Below are 6,323 nucleotides of genomic sequence, written 5' to 3'. Positions count from 1 at the left end.
AACTAAAAATAAAATACTCAAATCATACAAGACGCTCCAAGCAAACACATATCATGTGGCGAATAAAAATATAGCTCCAAGTAAAGTTACCGATGAACGAAGACAAAAGAGGGGATGCCTTCCGGGGCATCCCCAAGCTTAGGCTTTTTGGTGTCCTTGTATTTTACCTTGGGGTGCCATGGGAATCCCCAAGATTAGGCTCTTGCCACTCCTTGTTCCATAATCCATCAAATCCTTACCCAAAACTTGAAAACTTCACACCACAAAACTTAACAGAAAAATCTCGTGAGCTCCGTTAGCGAAAGAAAACAAAACACCACTTCAAGGTACTGTAATTAACTCATTCTTTATTTATATTGGTGTGAAAACTACTATATTCCAACTTCTCTATGGTTTATAAACTCTTTTACTAGCCATAGATTCTTCAAAATAAGCAAACAACACATGAAAAACAGAATTTGTCAAAAACAGAACAGTCTGTAGTAATCTGGAACTAACACAAACTTATGGAACCCCAAAAATTCTAAAATAAATTGCTGGACGTGAGGGATTTATCTATTAATCATCTTCAAAAAGAATTAACTAAATATCACTCTCCAAATAAAAATAGCAGCAATTCTCGTGAGCACTAAAGTTTCTGTTTTTTACAGCAAGATCAAAAAGACTTTCCCCAAGTCTTCCCAACAGTTCTACTTGGCACAAAAACTAATTAAACACAACCAAAACAGAGGCTAGATAAATTATTTATTACTAAACAGGAACAAAAAGCAAGGAATAAAAATAAAATTGGGTTGCCTCCCAAGAAGCGCTATCGTTTAACGCCCCTAGCTAGGCATAAGATTTCAATGATGCTCACATGAAAGACAAGAATTGAAGCACAAAGAGATCATCATAAAACACGTGACAAACATATATAAGTCTAACATACTTCCTATTAATAGGCATATTATAGGCAAACAAATTATCAAGGCAAGCAAAAACTAGCATATGCAAGGAAGCGGAAAGAAACAATAGCAATCTCAACATAATGAGAGGTAATTTAGTAGCATGAAAATTTCTACAATCATATTTTCCTCTCTCATAATAATTACATGTAGGATCATAATAAAATTCAACAATATAGTTATCACATAAAATATTTTCAACACGATCCACATGCATGCAAAGTTGACACTCTTCCAAAATAGTGGGATTAACATTAACTAGAGTCGTGACCTCTCCAAACCCACTTTTATCAAAAATTCCATAAGATTGAACATTCTCCAAATATGTGGGATCTAAAGTTGACACTCTTCCAAAGCCACTTCCGATAATATTGCAAACACTATTATCAATCTCATATTCATCACGGGGCTTAAATAAATTTTCAAGATCAAAAGAAGAATCACCCCAATCATGATCATTGCAACAAATAGTAGTCATAGCAAAACTAGCATCTCCAAGCTTGATGTTTTGCATATCATTAACACAATTGTCATTAAGAGAATTTATGATAACATCATTGCAATCATGCTTTTCATTGAAGGAACTATCAAGTATGGGTGCAATAGTAACGATCTCATGTTTAACATAAGGAACTATAGCAAATTCATCTTCATAAATATTGGCATCATGGCCACAAGAATAGCAAGCATCATGTTCATCAAGGGATATTTAAATCAAATCATCGGAATCATAATTATCTATAGATTCATGCATATCATTATTTTCTTCCGAAGCAACGGTCATTCTTTCAACAAATTCTTTAACATAGACATTATGAACATAGTTTTCATGGCAATATTTAAGTATATCAAGATTTTCAGATTCGTAGAGAGTAATATCATACTTTTCAATCAAAGAAGCAACTTCATAAGTACCCTTAAAAGCAACAAATTCTTCAATTTGTTCGATATCATAGTAACTATAAAAACCCTTTGCATAAGAAGATAATATTTCATTATCATTAAACTCACATAGGTAGGGGAGGTCTTTTTAGGGTTCTTAGAGCAACAAGTTAGATCACAAATTTCACAAAGATTCCAAGCATAACATAGCAATATATTTATTTGATCCCATAAGAGTATCCCCTTTTCAGACAAACGGTGACGCACGAAATGAGCATGCTCATCTAAAGATTCCCCATCAACTAGGCTAGTTGGTGTTTCAGCACGAGCGCATAAGGATCGAAGATGATCCAAGTAGAAAACTTTAAGTGAATCCATATCAATAGATTTTTAGCAAGCAAAGATGCAAGCAAATAGAAGGCACACGGAAACACAAAGTAAGATACATACAGGAAGAAGGCGAATGGAAAAAGGGCTAATAAAACGGCAAGGGTGAAGTGGGGGAGAGGAAAACGAGAGGCAAATGGCAAATAATGTAATGCGAAGGATAAGAGTTGTGATGGGTACTTGGTATGTCTTGACTTGGCGTAGATCTCCCCGGCAACGGTGCTAGAAATCCTTCTTGCTACCTCTTGAGAACTACGTTGGTTTTCTCTTGAAGAGGAAAGGGTGATGCAGTAAAGCAGCGTAAGTATTTCCCTCCGTTTTTGAGAACCAAGGTATCAATCCAGTAGGAGACCATGCGCGAGTCACCTCGTACCTACACACACAAATAAGAACCTCGCAACCAACGCAATAAAGGGGTTGTCAATCCCTTCATGGCCACTTGCAAGAGTGAGATCTGATAGAGATGATAATAATAAGATAAATATTTTTGGTATTTTTATGATATAGATTGAAAGTAAAGATTGCAAAATAAAGTAGATGAGAAACTTATATGATGGAGAATAGACCCGGGGGCCATAGGTTTCACTAGTGTCTTCTCTCAAGATAGCATAAGTATTACGGTGGGTGAACAAATTACTGTCGAGCAATTGATAGAAAATCAAATAATTATGACAATATCTAGGCATGATCATGTATATAGGCATCACGTCCGTGACAAGTAGACCGAAACAATTCTGCATCTACTACTATTACTCCACACATCGACCGCTATCCAGCATGCATCTAGAGTATTAAGTGCATAAGAACAGAGTAACGCCTTAAGCAAGATGACATGATGTAGAGGGATAAACTCATGCAATATGATGTAAACCCCATCTTGTTATCCTCGATGGCAACAATACAATACATGTCGTTTCCCTTTCTGTCACTGGGATCGAGCACCGCAAGATTGAACCCAGAGCTAAGCACTTCTCCCATTGCAAGAAAGATCAATCTAGTAGGCCAAACCAAACTGATAATTCGAAGAGACTTGCAAAGATAAACCAATCATACATAAAATAATTCGGCGAAGATTCAAATATTGTTCATAGATAAACTTGATCATAAACCCACAATTCATCGGATCTCGACAAACACACCACAAAAGAAGATTACATCGAATAGATCTCCAAGAGGATCGAGGAGAACTTTGTATTGAGATCCAAAGAGAGACAAGAATCCATCTAGCTACTAGCTATGGACCCGAAGGTCTGAAGTAAACTACTCACACATCATCGGAGGGGCCATGGAGTTGATGTAGAGGCCCTCCGTGATCAATGCCCCCTCCGGTGGAGCTCCGGAAAAGGCCCCAAGATGGGATCTCTTGGGCACAAAAGGTTGCGGCAGTGGAAATAGGGCTTCGTGGTGCTCCTGGATGTTTGTGGGGTATATGGATATATATAGGAGGAAGAAGTACGTCGGTGGAGCAACGAGGGGCCCACGAGGGTGGAGGGCGCTCCCAGGGGGGTGGGCGCGCCCCCTGCCTCGTGGCCTCCTCGATTGTTTCTTGACGCCCACTCCAAGTCTCCTGGATCATGTTTGTTCCAAAAATAATGCCCCCGAAGGTTTCTTTCCGTTTGGACTCCTTTTGATATTCCTTTTCTGCGAAACTCTAAAATAGGCAAAAAACAACAATTTGGGCTGGGCCTCCGGCTAATAGGTTAGTCCCAAAAATATAAAAAGGTGTAAAAATAAGCCCATTAACATCCAAAATAGATAATATAATAGCATGGAGAAATCAAAAATTATAGATACGTTGGAGACGTATCAAAGCCCGGTCTGAGAGTCATAATTGACCTATTTGGCATTGTGTTACTACTCGGCCCATATTCAACGACACCTTACTGGCCCAAACAAGTGTACATCATCGAAAAGACACTGAGCTCCAATTATAACTTGAAAAAAGTAGATATACTCTGAACACTGGAGAATGAGTGATGCCGTCATTTAGCCCACCAGCAGTTCGAGACAATAAACAGTTCGAAACAACGATATATACAACATTCAAACATTGACTAGTGACTACTACTGTCACAACCCTAGAATTGGTTGTAACTAGTTGCACAAGCATTCATGCATCATGTTTATATTTCTGAAAGTTGAATTGGGGAAAGTGGGAAGCCTCAGAAATCTTTTCTGAAAATGATCAACATTAAAAATTGCTTCAAATAAACCCAAGAAAATGTTCCTGTTCATTTCTGGAAATATTGGCAAGAGGAAAAATTCAAACCAATATTTTTGGAATCACAGAAATATTTATTTGGGCCTTTGAATTAAGTCAATACTTATTTGAATTGGAGCTACTAATTCCTATAAAATATTTGCTAGCTCCAAATATTCTGAAACTTGGTGAGGGCCTCTGGTTTAAATTAGATAGTGCCCATAAAAGTTTGCAGAATTTTATAAAGTGTTTTAGTATTTAAACTAAGTCAAAACATACTGCAAAAAAATAGAAAACAGAAAATAGGAAAGAGAGAGAGAGAAGAGCTCACCTGCCTCACCCACTTGGGCCTCCTTACCCGGCGACCCAGCAAACCAGCCCAGCCCACCAGGGGCATCCTTGTCTTGAACCTCTGCCTACTGGCAGAGGCAAGGCCGAGCACGGCGCCACGGCGCGCCACGCCGGCAGCTGCCTTCCTGGCTCCTCCTCGTCGCGCCCAGACAGCGCCACGACACCCCCTGACCCCCTCTCACTCCCCCTCTCTCGCTCGGGACCCCTCCCCCTCCTCTGCTCCCTCTCCCGCGTTCGACCACGGGCACCCGAGAGCGCCGACGAGCTCCACCACGGCCACCGCCTCCCCCTCGCTTCCCTGACCAGCCCAGAGGCTCCGCCTCGACCCCTTCTTTCTTCCACCCCGAGCCACGCCACCGCGGGAGCCCCACATCGCCGCCACGAGTCGTCTTCCCCGAGCACGGCCGCCGGACTTCATCGACGAATTTGTCGCCTTCCGGTCGTCCCCGAGCCAGCTAAGCTCCGCTTCGACCTCGCTGTGAGCTCCTCTACCAAACCCCTCTCTCCCCGCCGTCTATTTCCTCCTCTAGCCTCACTAACCACCATGGCCGAAGCTCGCCGCCGCCATACCTCATCGCCGCCACGGCCACAGCTGCCGCCACCCACGCCCGAGCCTTGCCCCGTGCTCAGCACTCTCCCAGGAGCCGGGCGCGCCCACCCGTTCGACCTGCTGTGCCCCCTAGCGCCAACCCCGACCTCGCCCGAACTCCGGCCGCCGCCGAGGTCGACGCCGTGCTCAACTCCGGCCACCTCGCGGCCTCCCGTCCGTTCCTTTGGATGCAGACGAGCAAGAGCTCCTCCCCAGTGCCCCCAGCGCGCCAAACCACCGCCCGTAGCGCAATCCCGAGCCGCGCCGCCGTCGTTTTGCTCGCCGCCGGCGAAACTCCGGCGACTGCCGACGTGTCTGTCGTTAGGATTAACCCCCCACCTAATTACCACCTCACTGCCACTAACATGTGGGCCCATGCCCCACTGACACTTTTAGTTAGGATTTAATTAGCACTAACAGTCTCTGTTAATTAGCCTAGTCACTGACCAGTGGGTCCCAGCCGTCAGGTTTGACCTGGACCAAGCCGTTGACCTGCTGACGTCACTATGAGGTCATGCTGATGCAGTAAATCACTTTCTGGATTTAATTTTATTCAGAAAATTCCAGAAAATTGCCTAAACTTCTAAAAATCATAGAAATTCAACCGTAACTCCAAATAAAATAAATTATATATGTAAAATTATCAGAAAAATTCAAGGAATCCATCTGTACCATTTTCATGCATGTTTGAACAATGTTTGTCCTCTGTTTTGGACAAAACAAATAAAGGGCATTTAAATAATCATATGTGGAGTTTGAATTTGAATCTTAGGTTCAAACCAACTTCATTTAACCTGCTGCTAGTTGCATTAGCTCAAACCACAGCATATTGCCATGTCATGATCATGCATTATATTGAGCATTGCATTGATTGTGTCCTTTCTCTGTTTGCCGGTGGTTGTCCCCTCTCGATAGATGTGGTTTCGACAATGAGTTCGATGACACCGATGAAGAGCTATACTATCTTCAG

The sequence above is a fragment of the Triticum urartu genome, chromosome 4A (assembly GCF_056163025.1).
Source record: "Triticum urartu cultivar PI428250 chromosome 4A, HENAU_Tu73, whole genome shotgun sequence".
NCBI classification, from domain to species: domain Eukaryota; kingdom Viridiplantae; phylum Streptophyta; class Magnoliopsida; order Poales; family Poaceae; genus Triticum; species Triticum urartu.
This window is presented reverse-complemented; position numbering follows the sequence as displayed.